This window comes from Arvicanthis niloticus, chromosome 1 (genome assembly GCF_011762505.2).
Source record: "Arvicanthis niloticus isolate mArvNil1 chromosome 1, mArvNil1.pat.X, whole genome shotgun sequence".
NCBI lineage: Eukaryota > Metazoa > Chordata > Mammalia > Rodentia > Muridae > Arvicanthis > Arvicanthis niloticus.
Window position 1 is genome coordinate 36,068,499 of NC_047658.1, and position 18,363 is coordinate 36,086,861.

The window sequence follows — 18,363 nt, forward strand, 5'->3', positions numbered from 1 at the left end:
AAGTTCAGTAGTAGAACACTTGTCCAGCATGTGCAACATCCTTGATTTTATCTTCAGAATGAGAAAAAAATCAAATTAGAGTAACACCAAGCAATAATATACACGTAAATGTCACAAAATATGAGTAAGAAGTATATGCCGAAATTTACAAAACTTGTCTGAGAAAGTTAAAATAGAACTAAAAAGTGGAGAAGTGTTTCAAATAAATGATTTGGAGGATTAAAGTTGAAATGTTGAGTCTTACAAATTTAATGTCCAGTATCATAGGAATATAAATAAATTTCAAGAAAGCCATTTTGTAGATGTGTACAAACCAATTCTAAAGCTTTGTGAGAAGGTAGAGTACCCTGCAGTGGATAATAAAACACAGCAGAAGAACAGATTAAATGTTTCTCACCCATAGATCTTACTATGAATCAATAGATATCAAGGCAGAAAGGTATAATTGTCAATGGATTGATACACAACAGAGAACACAAGATTGGCCCATTCTTGTGTTTCTCACAAAACTAATTAAAAATTAATCACAAACTAAACATAAAACTACTAAACTCTAGAGAAAAAAAAGTAAATCTATATGACCTTGATCTGTGTCGATTACATACAAATAGCAAAGCATGACATTTGAAAGAAAAAGATATTATGTTAACTTACTTAGAAGTAAAGAATTTGTGTAAAACATACGTTTCCCACACAAACAAAAAAATGGAAAAGTGAGCCTCACACTAGCAGAAAATATTTCAAAAGCTTACCTCAGAACTTCTCTCCAAATAGGTAAAGGACACCAAAATTCAAACATAAGGAAATGACCCAATTCAAAACCGGAAAAAATAGGAATGTCATAAAAAGATACATAAAATGAGACATACAAACAAAAATATACCCAGCATTATATTTCATTGGAAATTGAAAAGCAAAACAACACCCATATGCCTTTTAGATTTTGCATGTGCTTGTATGCATCAATAGTCTTTTATATTGTTGAACCTTGTCTTCTTAATCTTGATTGGATAGAATAAACCCATGAATTTAGAAAAGCATACTTATGGTGTCTCTGTGGTAGTATTTTCAAAGAGGATTAACCAAAAGAGAAAAGAGGATAGATAGATAGATAGATAGATAGATAGATAGATAGATAGATACATACATACATACATACATACATACATAGATACATAGATACATAGATAGATACATAGATAGATGATAGATAGTATAGATAGATATGTGTGTGTTTATGTGTGTGTTCAAACACTGACATCATTGATGCCTGTGGTTTTCCTCACTTGAGTAGTTTGTATGCTTGCTTAAAGAAGAAAGCACACTGTCATTGAGATAGAAAGTAAACTCCCTCTCAATTGGGGATCACTTTCTCCTCTGCCCTTGATTGAATGCTTCTTCTGTATTTAAAATCTGGTTGTTTACCATTAAGCAGCAGGTGTATGTGTCAGACAATTAAAAGTCATCAGGGCACCTACCACTACAAAGCTCCCAAGATAGACAAAACATAAGGTTTTACTTGATATATTCCATAAATCAATCTCTCTCTCTCTCTCTCTCTCTCCCTCTCTCTCTCTCTCTCTCTCTCTCTCTCTCTCTCTCTCTCTCTCTCTTTCGTGTGTGTGTGTGTGTGTGTGTGTGTATGTATATATATATATATATATATATATATATATATATATACAAAATAAACATATTGGAGTCTGACTTCATTGGGAAAAGCAGCTCCATTTTAACCAGTCCTAGTCAGGAAACTGGAACAGGGCCACTGGAATGGAGGGTGCCTTACGTGGTTGATATAATGGAACATGAGTGATATGAAAGGAGAGAGGGGGAATTCTGGGAGTGGGAGTTTAGGTAGAATGGGGTAATGGCAAAGTGTTAATAAAAGAAGGTTCTTTGGAAAACCCATATAAAAGCCTACTGCTTTACAATTGCCTTAGTTACTTTTTCTATTGCTGCCAAAAGACCATGGCCAAGGAAACCTAATTTATTGGCTAATTTACCAGCTTCAGAAAGTAAGACCATGATCATATTGGAGGGGAGATGGTGGAACTCAGGCAGACATGGTACTAGAGCAGTAGCTGAGATCTCACATATCCTTATCCAAAAGGAGACACTCATGGAGGGAACAATGGGTAAGGGGAAGTGAGAAACTGTCTCATTCTCTGGGAATGGCATAGATGTTTGAAATTTAAGCTCATCCCCAATGACACACCTTCAAAGGGGCCATACCTCCTAATCCTTTCCAAATAGTTCCATCACCTAGGGACTAAATATTCAAACATATGTGCCTGGGTGTGTCCAAGGCCTATTACTCATTTGAACTACCACAATAAGTCAGTTAAATGTTTATATAACACAAAGTCAGAAGGAGGTATCCTCAATGGTTAGACTCCTATGGTGAGTCCTAAAGCACAGTGGTTATTTTTAAAAAATCCTAGTGCCAGATGTGGGATATCTCCTTATTGATTGTTGGTTAGAAAAGCCCTAGAGACATCCAAAACAGTCACCATCAGATCAAGTTGGTAAGACTCTACTGGTGAAAACACCACATACCTTTTAGGAGCTGAAATGTCCTCTGTGACTTTAGCAGTGAGGGAGTGAAGAAAGGACAGACACTCAGACACACATACAGAAAAGCCTGGGTCAGGTGGCCTGTTTTCACTCTGATAAAGTAGTGTCAAATACTCAACAACTTGGAACCTCATGTGTTCATTATGTAGAGTGCAGGAGGAGGGGTTAGCTAGTCTCTATAGGAGGTCTCTGGAGGTAAGAAATTTCAGGTTGTACTCATCCTGGAGGAAGAACCTGCAATTGGTAGTTTTTGCACATTCTTCCAACATTCTCATTTAGATCAGAGGAAGGTTACTATCCCTCTGAGCTTCACTTGGGGGCTCTGGAGGAAGGCTCTGCCAATTCCCATGGGTCTGAGACACTGGGGTCCTTGACATGGCTGTGCCCATGTCAGACAACACCCATTCACCTAGAACTTCATCCACTCTGAGTTACTTTGCTACCCATTCATAACTAATTGAACAATAGTTAAAGATGACTTCAAATCCTTAAGGTCCAAACTCCAACCTTCTGAGGTAAAACTGATGCCTGGTTCTTTGTGTATAAAAATGTTCTCTTAAATAATTGGTTTGCTTAGAAATATTTGCCAAAAGCTGGTTCACAGAGTGAGGATGCTATGCTTTGTCCTTCACTGAACTTGTAGGGGCTTGGTGTTTAGACCTTATACAAATGATAAGTTTGTATGGTTTTTTTTTTCCCCTTTGGTTTAAAGCTCTCACTTTTAGATAGTCCCTATATTAATTATTAACATATTAATCCATATTAGAAGAGATTCTACAAAGAGGATTGTTCTTTCTTGGGGCACTCCTAACTAATTTACAAATATTTTAACCTAGTTGTAAAATTTTTCTCATTACACCATAATTAAACTCTCCATACAATCTTCAATCACTTGGTTGGTGATTCAATAAACTGATTATAATAACTCTCAAAATTGACTAAACCTTTCAGTTTCTTCTGCCAAAGATACTTCCATTAGTTCCTCTAAATCAGAGATTGGTGCTCTTTGTGCAAGAGTCATTATTTTCTCATAAAATAATTTCTGACATCTTATACAAAATTAAACAAAAGTATGTAAGCCATTTCTACTAAAAAGGAAACTTCTATTATAAAATTAAAAGGGACTTTTAAGCATAATAAATAGCTAACACTCAGAAATGGTCACAGTGTTTTTCCATGCTAAGGTCTCAAGAAAAGAAAAACTAAAAGAATAAAATACTAAAATTAGGCGATTTCATCCACTGAGAAAAGCCATCACACAAAGGCGTCCCCTCAATCCGGAAGAAAAGGAGTCTGCTGGGTACTTGTAAGCACTTCCTGTTCTATAACACTTCAGGAGATAAACTAGATTCCCATTTCTTTTTTTTTTTTTTTTTAATTTCAGATTTATTGCAACATCTTCATGGACTTCCGGAAAGCAGATGGCACGTGTCTTCAATCACAGTGATGATTGGGTGCCCCAAGTAACTAAATTCCAAACCTTGATAGCAGTGTTTCTAACTCTCATGTTTTGTACTTCTAAAATCCTTGTTAAATTGATACTTAAAAACTGTCAACTACTTTTTGACATCACCTTAATGACAAAATAACGCCAATCTTGGCTTTGGTGAAGCTATTGTGCTACCAGTTGGGTTCTATTATATCTGTTTGCCTACCCAAACCTCCAACTTTATCTGTATTCTAAGATTACATGTGTAAAATTTCCTCTAGATGTGGGAGGCAAAACATAATCCACATGACTTAGCAATATTGAATATTTTGAGGGGGGCTAATTCCTATGCTGTTCCTTTCTTGATTATCTTAACTTTAGGTATAATATTCCAGTTATGCATTACATACAAATGATATATTAGACATAGAGGACAAAATAAAGTAAAACCAGATCCTGATCATGAAGGCACATAGATTCAATATGATCCAGGGATCTATTCCTTAATGGCTCTGTCAACTATTTCTCTCTCCTGAAGACTTCCTTTCTGCCCATTCAGCTGCATCTAGGAATGAGCTTCCCTCGCTCTGTGGGCTTTAAGACAACATTTGGCCTCTTCAAGAGTAAAATGTAATGCTTGGTCAGTTTACTCATTACTTTTCTCTTGCTGTGGTAAAACACCATGACCTAAAGCAGCCTTAAGGAAGAAAGAGTTTTCTTCAGCATATGGCTCCTCAGAGATAATATTCATGACTATGGGGAAGGCATGGCAACAGGCTAGGTTAGCCATGGTAGCGGAGGCTGGAAGCTGGCTGGTCACATTTTCATCCACATGCAAAAGGGAGAAAGGGAGGGAGGGAGGGAGGGAGGGAAGGAGGGAAGGAAGAAGGAAGGAAGGGAGGAAAGAAGAGAAGAAGGAAGAGAGGAGGAAAGGAGATGAGAATGAGAAAACAGAAGAGGAAGTAGGTTATGGCTACAAATCCTCAAGGTGTGCTATCTGTGCCACACTTCCTCAGTAAGGCACCCCTATCTCCTAAGTGTTCCCTAACAACCCCTAGTAGCACCACAAACTGGTGGCAAAGTGTTCAAATCCATGAGCCTATTCAAACTACCGGAGCAATGAAAGGACAACTTTGAAGTGAAGTTGCCAGGATTAAATAGCACATGTATGTTAAGAATTCTATAAGGCTGATGTCTGATCTGTGGTTGTGGAGCGCTAACACATTGCAGATTGGGACCTAAATTTATCTTGAACTATTAGCATCCTAAATAGCCATGTATTCTGTACAATTGACCTAAATTTTATGTGGCCATTGAGCAGGTCCTTTTATGTTGACAAGTTTGGGCAAATCCAGTACAATAATAAAATATCCTCCAGAGAGAAGCCTGGGTTGGAACCCTAGACAGTACAACCTGACTGTGCAGACCTGGGCACTGCCAGTGCCCTTTCCTAATGGATATCTATCCTCTCCCTGATTCTTCCTCTTCTCAATAAGTATGCAGTTTATATCTGCAGACCCCAACAACCCCAATTGCAAATGGTCCTCCTTCTACCGTGTCACCAAGATTGACAAAACAGGCAAAGGGAGTCATCAGTCTGACCCGTAGCATGAGCGACTTTCTGAGCTACTAATGGCGACCCGGGAGATATAACAGCCTTGGAAACAGAATAGGAAAGAGGGTTTTGCCTTATTCAGCTTTAGTCCCCTACTCAGCACAAAGCAGTTCAAAGACTGATCTTGATAAGAAGTGTTTGGGGGAAGTTGAGAAAGATTTGCATAAAGCACAGCTTAGCAATCTGGAACTTTAGTTATACATACCTCTCCTAACTATGCACTAGCGACCTGTTAGCAACCTTGAACATCCACTTGCACCAAGTTGTATCTGCACCCCACTCTAAACAGTGGAATAGGTTTATCCTTCCTGTAAAGACCATTAAACAGTAGCAGATTCTATTCAGTCATATTCCAGCTATACAGGGGTACAAGAATGGAGTCCTAATCCATCTTGAACTAGTCTTGTGAGTGTGTGCAATAAGGAAAGGTGTGCTCTGAGTGAACTTTTAGGAAGAACACACCATTTAACCATCCTATGGCTATGCATAGTTGGGTGTGCATATGATTAAAATAAAACACATTATAGGAAAGGACGTGCATAGTGACAAATGGCTTACATAATCTGCTATGTCAATCAAAACAGAGAACCACTGATGCTACATCCTTTAGCAACTAAATGTCTCCTTTTCTGGAAGACCATAGAATGAACCCTCCAAATAATAAGGGCCTTTGAGTGTGCTCACTGATGTGGCCCGCCATCGGTGGTGTATATTTTTGAACTGTACTATGCACTATGTACTATGTACGTACTATGTACTTGCAAGACCTATGCACTATTATTTTAATTTCTTGAACAAGAGACCAAGAATGTGGAAACGCCCAGCTCTGAACCTAACAGGCAAAAGCTACACCAAGAGGGTTAAATGAGAGGGCAGAAAGTAGGGGCATCCGCTTGGAATCAGGCTAGGGGAAAAGGTCTTAAACAGTCATGGAGGAAATGTCTTTAAACAGCCATGTAAACATTACAAAGGGGAAAAGAAACTGGGGAAGGTCAGAGGGGTGTGGAAACAGCGAAAGTTTAGGGTGTTTAGAAAAAGAGAGCCAGCCTAGAGGAAGAAACCAAAGGTGAACGCAGACCAGTAGAGACAGGGTGAGCAAAGGTGAGGGCAAAGGTGAGGATGGGTTTCCTTAAGTCCAGGGACGACCACGAAAGGCTACACCCTAAGGGGGCAAGCAAGGGAGCGCGTGCGCGGGGGGACACAGCGGGTCCTAGCGCGTCCTCGCAGAGCTCTGCGCGACCGAGGCCAACGGTGGCCACGAGCACGCGCGCTCCCCTGCCCGCACCCTCTCGGCGGGGGCGGGGCACCGTGGAGGTGGTGACGTCAAGGCAGGGCGCGCGCCTCGGGGCGGCGGACGGAGCCGGGAGGCGGGCGCTGCGCGCGACCGCGGGCGGAGCGGAGGGGCGCGGGGGGCGGAGCGCGGCGCAGCCAGGACGGCGGGGGAGGAGAGGCCCGGGCGCCGCGCGGCAGCTGGGGAGGGGGCCGCGGCTGGGCGCGAGCGGAACAGCTGATCTGGTTTTCCCCGAAGCCAGGGAAGATGGAAGTCGGCTAGCGGCGACTGCGGCGCTGCGGGCGGACCGGCGGGCGGCGCGGCAGGTGAGCGGCGCTGGCCACGGTGCTGCCGGCGGGCGGCGGGCCGGGCGCAGCGGGCAGGTGCGATGGGGCGCGCGGCGCGGGGTCGCCCTGCGCTTGGCCGGGAGGCGAGTGGGCGCGGGCAGGGGCCGCAGGGCGCTGGGGGCGCACGGCTCACTGCGCGTCTGCATTGCGGGAACCGTTCTGGGTCTCGTGGGCGCCACGGCCACCGGCTCCGGCTTCAGCCCGGCGAGGGTAGGGCGCGGCGCTCCCGCTGGCTCCTGCTGCCTCCGGGGCCCTTTTCGCGGTTCCGCACTGGAACGTGATGGCAAGCGCGCGGGGGACCGGGCCATCGGTCCGTGGGGGGCGCCTTGGGGCTCCGAAGGGCAAGGTTGGCTCAGAGTGGCGCCTGAGGCGGCTTGCACAGAGGCTATGGCTGCGTGGGTCACTGTGGCCCCCGCGTACTTCTCTGGGTCTGACTGGCCAGCGGCGAAACGGTTGATGCAATTTGGCTCTGAACCCAGAGGCCTTCCCTAATATCTCCTCACTGGAGGGGAAAATTGTATCTGCTGTGCTTTAAGTGCTCCTTTAAATTTGGGAGATGTCAGTGATGTCATCATTAACTAAAACTTTCCTTCATTGGACATAACCGCTCAAGTGTACCCTCCTCCCGACCGGTACAGCTACTGCAGCTCTTTGAGAATCTTAGCCATCGAATTTGCTTCTCTGCGCTCAAAACTCGTACACCTCATATAAGTGCAGTTTTTATTCTGTTGGCTTGAAGATTAGTACATTTGAGAGTGGCTGAAAGAAAATGTGTCCCTACAGGTCTGGAAATCAGCTAATCCAGAGCACAAAGATCCATCACGTATGGCAGTACATGCTTGTACCTTGCCTTTTCTCTGTTAATGAAAATGACCTGTACGAGAAACACTTTTTTTTTTTAAATAAAAAATGATGTATTTAGTGTTGTGTCCAGGCAAAGGGAGACAATGGGGTCTAAGTCTTTGCAGGCCTTGATTGCTTCAGGTGAGCGCCTCCATCACCAGCATCCCGACTTCTAGGGTACCCTTGGGAGAGGTGCAGGTTTCTCTAGGGCTCTTTTAGCACTTGTGTGTCCCACCAGACCCCAAGACCTATCCAAAGCGTTCAAGGAATGTGAGGGTTTGAGATCTACACAGCACACCAAGTTCTGGAAGAAAATTCCTCAACAAATGCCAGCAGCATGCCATCATTTGATTATATGAGTATGCCATTAGTATCTGCTCTTATGGGAACAGCCAAAAGCTAGTTCCCAAGACAGTCTGAACATCTACTTAGGCCTGTTGTATCAAAAGGAGATCTAATAAGGGACCAAAGTATTGATGTTTTTGTATTTAATAATTAATGGCACCTCCTAATTGGTTAAAATAAGGATGCCTTAAATTATTAGTGTGATCATATTGGGTTTGCAAGGAACTTAATGCCATATGCCACAGGAAGGTTTGAATCTGGAACCCTGGAAATAGTGGTTACTGTGGACTCTTGGTGTTCAGAGTGATAGTGAATGCAAATCATTACTTCATGGAGTCTGGCTATGCACTAATCCCAACTATGCCTAGATTCTAGGTAGCAGGTGTACTTTTTGGGAAGTAAATTCTGAGCCCCCCCCCACACCATTGCTGGAGAAGGAGAGGGGACAGCTACCAGTGAGTGAGCAGTGTACACATCATAGTCTCTGACCTCTTGATAATGTCAAACTTATTCAGAGTGGCATGCTGGGTGAATAACCCTTGTAGTGAAATTGGCCACACGTACTGCTTTTCTGTGGTGTTTCTCTTACACAGGTTGCCTTGTGAACTTGAGCTTGTATCAAGTGCCAAGATTCTTCTGTGTTTAAAGTGCCTTCAGTGGTGAGTGGTTTTAGTGCTGTGGGCTGCGGAAATTGAGTCTGTGAAACTATGGTGGCCTTTGTATCCACTGTCTCCACCTGTAGACCTGTGAGAATATTCACATTTTTTAATTTATTTGTTGTAATACTTATGAATATGTAACAGCAACTATTTCCTCCAGATTTATAGAGATTAGTCACATAGTTCCTGTAACATTTCGAAAACACGTTTGAAATGTATTTAGTTGAGTATTGTGCCCTTCATTTCTAAGAAGCCCAAATTGCCTTATCTTGTCACTTTGTCTGTCCCTCTGGATTGAAAGGTCATTCATCCATGATTTAGACCCATAGAATAAAGGCTGAGTCAGCTCCTGCCTAGCCAGCAGGGGGCGTGCTAGATGTGCCTTGGCTGTGCCTTTACCAGACATTTGAGGTGGATTACGAAGTGTGTATGTTGGATGGGTGGTTCCTGTGTGTGCATGTATGTGTATGTCATACATACTTTCCTAATTTCCCCCTGCCCCACTGTGTGCCCAAGGAATGGAAACTGGAGAAGATATGCACTTGAGTGGCCTGATGTGGGGGCCCATCAGTGTGAGCTTTCTGAATTGCCCCTGTCTTTGAAGAATAGCTGTTGGTCCTTATCACACCTCGAGGCTGAGGATTCATTGATTTCAGGAATGCTGTTTTGGAGACAAGAGTTGTCCTCAGCAACATGCAGTCCTGTGAGCTGGTGAGAGCTCAAATGCCTACTAGAGCCACCCTTGGAAACCTCCTACTCACAACGCTTGCCCCTGGTGTTCATCTCCAACTGACCAAACCTGGGCTCTCTGTGTTGTGGCACTTCCCAGGTGAACCTACTTGCCCTCCTTGGCAGAGTTACTAGCCTTGAGGTCTTTCTGATGGAGAAAAGCAAATGTTTAATCAATGTTCAGCTTTATCCCCTGGAAAATGTGAACAAGAGAAAGTAAACAACTACTTTTTTTTTTTTATCTTAATGTGGTTGATATACGCATAATGTATGCCTCCAGTTCTTCAGTCATGTGTTCCCTGAGTGGCTGTGGGTCATGGGCTGTGAACTCAGATGGCCAAGGTCTGCTTGAGGCTTACCTTAGGGAGCTCCTGTGAGCATGGCTCATGGCTTCCGTAACAATTGCAGTGTTCTGCTGTGCTACTGAACACTCCTCATAGATGCCATCTACAAAAGTAATTTCTCATAGCTTGTTTAGTGGACACTACACTAGAGAATTCTCCAGGTACCCTGACTAAGCATACTTACTACTCCTTTGAAATTGCCTGGAAGACCAAATTACTGGTTGCCAGAGGCCAAATGGGAATGCCATAGTTTTCAGCTTTCTGTTGGCCAGGCCTTTTACACTGAGTGCTGCAGATAGCCATAAGTAAAGTGCCACTAGACATTAAAAACAAAGGTTAGAAAATCACTTATAAAGCTGCTGCTTTATATAGCTGAGGGTGACCAGAGAACATTCTGCTCAAATAGGAGCCAGAAACCGACAGACACTTAAATGGAAACAAAATATACATGTTTCTTTTTTATAGTTAATTTGAAAATATTTTGAACCCAGAAAAGAGTATTTGCCCATTGAACAACTGCTCTGTCCCAGGAAGTTTGTGTGTAAAACTAAGAATGGTCTTGCTGCAGACATGACAGAACAATGCCAGGAGAAGCCACCTTTGTTACAATTTAAAGTAGGATTCATTTTTACCATTTATAGTAACAGACAGGTGAAGTGGTTTATAAATGAAAATACGAGGATTGGTTTCCTAGCCTTCTGGCATCTTGTTATACTGTGTTTCATTGATATCCCTAGGAGAACTGTTTTTTTCTGAAGGGAAACAGAGGAGCAGTGGATCTGGGGAAGAGAGGAGAAGCACTGGGAGGAGTTGAGAGGGGGGAGACTGAGGTTGGGATGTATTACATAAGAGAATAAAAAAATTGTCTAGGGAAGGGCTGGATGCAGCCTGTCCCTTGACTGTGTAGTGAAGGTGCGTTTCACTGGCTGGCTTGTACATAGCATATCTGAACTAAAGCAGAATTGTCTAGACAAGGATAGGGAGCATATGAATCATGCAGCCTCTCTTAGCCAGCCACTCTGGGCAAGGCATGACTTGATCATGCCCCAAGTTCTTCATGACAAAGGAAGACCCTTTGCTTCCCATGTCCACAAATCCTTATTGGGTAAATTTGGGGATTCCACACAATGCCAGTGCTTGCTGCTCTGGTCCTTTGCTGTAACCATTCCATTTTCTGAGAATAAAGCACACATTGATGCTAACACAGCTCTTGCACGTTCAACTAAGTAGACCCACTTTGTAGGTTCAGAGGATTGGGTTTTTCTCCCCAAGAAACTGTTTTCTACTGGAGCACAATTTTTCTGTTCCTAGTTTTCTTTACCAGTGCTGTGGAAGTGTGATGACTGGGTGGTTATCCATGGCTGAAATGCTGTGTTTGATTATGAAACATAAAATTAGACCTTTTCGGTTCATTTCCTCGTCTGTTCTGTTTCGTTCATTTTATTCTCTTATTGCAGTTGAATGTGGTTCTGGGATAGCCTCCTATACCATAGTGAGGTTGGCTGAAGTTCCTCCTTTACTGAACTAGGTTTTAAAGGCACACTTGGAAGGAGGCTGCCTGACACAAGCACACATACCTGTCCCAAGTACCAGTCTGTCATGGTAGGCCTTTGTCCACTGTCCCCTGAGGTAATATGTTATCCTAGAAGGTTTGTTCATCTCAGCACCTGTTATCAGGCATGTTGGAGAAGAGGCTACACAGGGCATGCCATGGGACCCTTCTTCCCCAGGCTCTACCATGCCCGCTCCGGAAGCTGATAGGATATCTTTGGATTCAGATGGTCAAAATATCCTCCATACTTGCAGCCCATTTCTTCTCAATTCATTCAATGATGATTTGAGACTTGAAACTAGTATATTATTTGTCTGTTCATTTTCCATCACTATAATAAAATAGCTAAAGCTGGACAATAAGTGTTAAGAAAACAAAGGAGGCTTGTAGGTTTAGCGAATACAGGCTTCAAATCAAATGTCCTCTGGTGAGGGCACCCTTGGCTGTAGGACAGAAGGTCACAAGATCACGGACCAATCTCACTTTGTAACAACCTGCTCTCTAGAGAGCTATTTCCCTGAGCTCTTCACTAGTCCCTTCTGAAGGTTGTGCCCACGGACATTATTATCTCTTACCTTGCTCCAGGTCCCACCTCGTTATAATTCAACACTTGACTCTTCACACTAAAGGCCAGGTTTCTAGCATGCTTCTTTGAGGAGCACACTCAGAATACATTTAAATCACAGCAATATCACTGAAGTGTAAATGATACAATCACATGGATAATTTTTCAGGCATCGAGAAATTCTATCAATATCTAAAATATGCATAAGCATCTTTTTTTTGTTTTCAAAATATATCAATTAGGATATTTGTTTGTCTTTCGGGATTCGTTCCATCCCTTGATAGCATCGTGTTTCAGCAACAAAAAACAAAAGGAGCAGATTGCTGCTTGGACCTGGTGACCAGCTGCGTGACTTTGGGCACAATCCCTGGTGGCCCTATAGGTAAACTACTGCTTCTCTGGGCCTTGAGTAGGCTCCATGGATGGAGTAGATAAATTAGGGCTTTAAGAATATGTGTGTCTCCATTCCAGCCTAGTTTCTTCCTTTTGTTCATTGTTCAATTACGATTTGCACTCAAGGCATTGCTTGGATGAATTGCTTTGACTGAGTTTTTGGTTTTTAGAAGAAAGGGGGAAGTTTAGAAAGTAGAAGGTCTCTGATGGCTGAGCAATTCTTATCAGCCATCTCTGTTAACAGTCCTTGAAATTCTTTGACGTCAGAGTGGATAGTGAACTCTGCGTCCCCTTCAGTGGACGCTGCGGGTCACGTGGATAGCAGACCTGTACAGCCTCACTGATGAGGATCATTCTTGAACACCCTTTCCTGCTCTTAGAAGCTGATTGGTCCTGCACAGGAAAAACTAGAAGGTAAGAGACCAGCATTTTGAAGGTGGGGTCCTGATGGCAGATGCCAAGGAGGGAAATTGTGATGGCAGACAGGATGGCCTCAGGTACTGCAGACGGGGTGGTCTTGTCATTTGTCCCCCTTGGGTGGTACTATGAGTTCCACGACACCATCCTGAGTATAAGTGCTTGCAATGTGGGTGCTTTGCACCATTTGTCATGAGCTTGACTGTAGTGAAGGGCACAGTGGTCATTATGCCATGTCTAGGGTTACATAGACGCACATTAAAAGGCTTCAGATCCTTTGCAAATTTGCATCACTTGTTAGCTTGAATGAAAGTTATGTGCCTTTCTGTTTAATTTTGCTGTTCAAGTGTGGTTTGGAGATAGTCAAACTGAAAGGCTGAGGTGCGTTCCAAAGATGGGTTTCAGTGTCTGCACATTACTCTTGATTATCCCCTTTGGAAAGCTTCTCTTCTCTGATGTGCTGCATGTGACCTTGGCTCAAAGCTCTACTTGATTTCGAGGGCCTGCTTGACGCCAGCTTGTCAAGCAGAGCATGTTCTCTGAGTCTGGGCTCTTCCCCTTAGTCATCTACCTGCATCAGATTTGGTTCTTCTACCATAGTTGACTTACCAAATTTGTAGTCTGGTAGGTGGTGTGTGCATCAGTAACGAATTCTTACAGTAACTCGAAAATAGGTGAAAGGCTTTGGGAGTCCAGGAAGAAATGGATTTCCTTGATCGTCCCATGGCTTAGCTGGTGGGGATTCCTGGAGGAAGATCAGTGTGCTGTGTCACTTACATCACACTCTTTCCCTGCCTCTGGAGTCCTCTTGGAGTGCCTTTTCCTGCATGGGGGAAACTAACAGGGGCCTGCTTTCTGTGTGAAGCCCACTGTGGGCCTATACTGTAGGTCTTAATTTCACAGGTCCACCCAATGAGATGTAGCTGTCTGCCTTCTGTTCCATCCAAATCCATGGTTTTATACAAAAATTAATTTCCTAGTTTTCCAAAAATGCTGATTAATCAAGGTAAGGAAAGCTGGACAAATTGCTGTGAGAGAAAATGTAAAAAAAAAAAATCAGATGTCTCCTAAAAATATTTATTTGCTGACACATTAAGAGTCGTGAGAAATAGCAAGCCTCAGAATGAGTACTTACAATTAGCAGTGAGTTGTGTGGATAGCATCCATTCCCCTGCTGGCAGTTAGAGCCACCAAAGAAGCCTTGGTATATCTCGGAGGCACCTTGTTCAGAGCAAGCTCCCAGTTCATGTTTGTCAAATGCATTTAGTAGCCCTACGGGAATTGAAATTAGAAATTTAATTATTCTTTCTAGAATTGCTTGGCTCCCATGAGTCCAGAAGCATAGTAGTTGAAAATGTTGTTCATATAAAATTTGAAACACTTAGAATCTTAACTCCCGGTACAATAGCAGACAAAGTTTTGGTTAGATGGCATACAACAGCAATAAAAAAAACAGTGTGCTTCATTTCCATTTCATGTGTCACAGATATCGCATATAGCCACAGGGAACATTAGCTCTGTCTGTTTAATAAGACAACTTACTACACAATAGTGTTTTTTTAAACAAGACACAGCAGTTTACTGCATGGTAAACATTAATGTTATGAAAGAGACTCCAGAAGGTCGCACCAATGACTCACATCTGAAACAGTCCTTTAGGGAAGAAAGGAAGTGTAATGGAGGAACAGACGGCCGTGTTGTGAGTCATTAAAATGATCAATTAGGTGAACATCGTAGACAGGTTGACTTTTAAAGAACCCCTTATCTGAAAGCTCGGGGTTGGGTAGAGTTTGGAATGCTTTTAAAATTTGGAACATTAAGTTATATCTAATAGGATGTCTTAGGGATAGGGTCCAGCAGAAGTTCTGTTTTGTAAACACCTTATGCATGCAGGCCAAAAGTAATGTTAAACAGCACCTTTATTACATTGTATTTGGACTGTGGCCTGTCACATGAGGCTCAGTATGGAGTTTTCTGCATTGAGTGTCACGTCCACACTAAACTCACTAAGGATTTGGAGTATTTCTGATTTTCAGATTAGACATTTTCAACTTATATAAAAGAGTGGCAACTGTACAGGGAACTTGTCTGTACTCAGTGATAGAGGTCAGAGGAACATGAATCTGGGGGTACATAATGAATTCTAGGCCAGCCTGGGCTACATATGATAAGACTCTGTCTTCAAAACCAAACAGACAAAATAAGAAAAAAAACCACAGTAAATTTTAATGCTCAGACTCTTCCCAATAGGGAAGAATGTGCTTCCTGTTGCCAGACCTGCCTTCCCGTTACACACATACACACATGCATGTGTGTGCGTGCAGAGAGAGAGAGAGAGAGAGAGAGAGAGAGAGAGAGAGAGAGAGAGAAAGAAAGAAGAAGAAGAAGAAGAAGAAGAAGAAGAAGAAGAAGAAGAAGAATAAGAAGAAGAAGAAAAAGGAGGCGGAGGAGGAAGAAGAAGAAGAGAAGGAGGAGGAGGAAGAGAAGGAGGAAGAGGAGGAGGAGGAGGAAGAGGAGGGTAGGGTGCTGTCTTGCCTTTCTTGAGGACCCAGCAGGATCCTCTGTGTAACATAGGATCCATGTGGGTGCTTTAAAAATGCTGATGTCTGACTGCTGGAGGTTTTGGTGTCAGGCTAGGTACCCAACGGGACAAATGACAGCACATGGTACTGAGGTTGAAAAACATTGACCTTAAGGAAGTCCATGTGACTTTTAAAGGTAACAGAGAAGTGTCAGGAGACTGGGAAGAGAAGAAGTTCTCTCACACTCCTGTACAGAATCTCATGGGTAGCAAAGATGGGAAGTTGGACTTTTTAAGATAAAGAAGTCTGTGAGATGATCTAGTAAAGCTGTCACAAGTCGTCCAGATTATGATATTATATAATATAATATAATAATACAGAACTGGCATTAAAATGTTTGTGTCAAAAAGTTCTAGTGTAAAACCCACTAAACTACTGCTAGTAGCAAAGTGATGCATGCACCATGCTCATTACAGTAAGGCCACACAGGTCAACACCATGGTCTCTGCAGAAGAACCCTTGTTCAAAATGGAGATTTCATGGTTCTTCCTGCCTTGGGCCTGCTGTTCATGATGCACACCTAAGAGCAGTCTCAGATCAAACTGAGATACTCCTTTAACCCCAAAGTATGAAGTATTTATGTGCTTTCTTCCTAATTTGACTCTCAGTTCCCTGCCATGATAGGACCACCCATTTGAATTCACAGAGCTGCTGAGCCTACTAGCAGGAACAATATCAAAATCCCTAATAACCCTACCCATAATTCCTCATCTTACCAAGAGGCAGACAGTGCCCACCCTTCCCCGATCAGATTCCTAACAGCAATCAGCAATCTATGTGCCACAAAAAAAAAAAAAAAAAAAAAGATAAGATAAATCTCCCAGGAACAAATTTCTAGGTGCTTTGTCAGCAGCATCAGTGACCTAAGGTGTAAGAAGACACACCCTAACCTTTCAGTTGCTTTTAATGTACTGGAGAGGCTGTCAGGAAGTCTTTCAATGGGTGGAGCATAGATATGCAATGCTGGGTCCATGGGGTAAGTTTAGGTGAGGCTCAGAGCATCTGGATACACTCTTAAAAGGAGATGGGCCCATCCAGTCTCACCTTCCTTGTTCTTAGTTTCACTCCTTGCTGCACTTTTGTACATTGCATAAAACCAAACTTGTCCAAAATATATTTGACAATGTTCTTATATCTTTTTTTTTTTGATACTTTTCAGAAACAGTAGTCAGAGTCCAGAGGGAATGTGGAAGGATTGGGTTGAGTCGTCCATCAGGCAGCATGGGGAAGTTAGCATGGAGATGTTAACTTGACACTTTATCTTGGTTGAGATGGCTCAACAGAGAGAATGGCCTGAGAGATTGGTGGCAGGCTCCATTGATTGCAGGCCAATGTTAGCTCTGCACAGCCCCAAGGGCCAGTTCTGTGGAGCCAGATGGATGTGAGGCCATCAGTCCTGTCTTCTCATGCCTTCTCAATCAGCTACCATTTCCCCAAGTTTCTGGCTGGTGATATTTAAGGAGCCCTGATTCTTACTGACTTATCCTTATTGTTTCCTAGTACTTTGCCAATGAGTGTCTACCAAACACACCCCCATGCCCTACCACACCTTGCCTGCCTCGACTATATTTGTTCCCACAGGGTTCCCTCTATATTCCGACTATATTTGTTCCCTCGACTATATTTGGGTCCCACAGGGTCCTAGGTTTCTCTCAGGCTAGGCTCATTGTCCTAAGCTATCTGCACAGAGTGACCTGAGGGAGGGTGTATATGCCCAGATTCCCAGAGAGAAGCTCATGAACCCTGAGGCCAGCCCTGGCTGAAACACTATAACCCACCATTGCGCACATGGCTCATCTTCCATTTGTGCTGTCTCCTGCTGTTAGTGGAGCCAGTCCCTCTCCCATCCTCAGTGTCTCCAACAAATGGCACCTGCCTCACACGTGACAGCAGATCTAAGGCAGCACTTGTCAGGTTGATTACATGCCCAGCTCCTTTTTGGCCAAAGCCAAACCACCTTGAGAAATTATTTCCCTTCCACAGTGAATGAGACATTGGTTCAAGAGGAGAGAGAGAGATCGGCCCTATCACTGGGACAGTTCCATACTGGAAGAGGGGAGGCCCAGACCTTTCTAAAGATTGTTGTGGGGATAATGAGAAGGTGATTAACCTTTATTGGTAACTCTTAGAGAGGTGACCTGGGAAATAGGAGTCAGTCATCAACAGGCATAGGTCCCATTGAGGCTGGTGCTCCAGAGAGAGTCCAACAAGACCCTCCTCCACTGACTCCTGTAATGCTCCAAGACAATCAAGACATTATAGAATCAGAAAGGACAATCCATACCTTCAGCTAATGCAGAATCGTCCAGTGGGCTTTGTATTTTAGAGTTCACTAAGGATTGTGCACAGTGTCCAGTGTGCATCACAGCCTTACCTCTTAAATAGATTACATGGATGTAGTTAACATGTCATGTGGAACAGGGTATAGGAATATTAGGAGAGTGGTTCTGGGTGAGCTCCAGTCTGCTCTTAGTATTTTGAGTATAATCATCTGCTATAGGGAACTCTCCTTTAAAAAAAAAATACTTACACCCACAAGGATAAAACTAGGACACAGATTTCCAGACCCCACACCCTCTCAGTAGGTTCTTCTGAGTACAAGGGAAGGCAGGAGCATGGCCCTTGATTGATGCCATGAATCAAAGCTATCCTGATTGTCCTTCCATTGTCCTGTCTTCACCCCATGGAAACATTTG

At 43.1% G+C, this 18,363-nt stretch overlaps 1 protein-coding gene across 2 annotated transcripts in view; it reads left to right on the top strand.

Moving 5' to 3' along the window:
* The first annotated feature begins 7,045 nt into the window (after positions 1-7,045).
* The window catches only part of Otud7a (OTU deubiquitinase 7A), a 299,751-nt gene continuing 288,433 nt past the window's right edge, over positions 7,046-18,363 (top strand). For both annotated transcript variants that reach the window (XM_034510222.2, XM_034510227.2), the window contains exon 1: positions 7,046-7,217. The gene's annotated coding sequence lies outside the window, so the exon portion shown is untranslated. The remainder of the gene's footprint in view (positions 7,218-18,363) is intronic.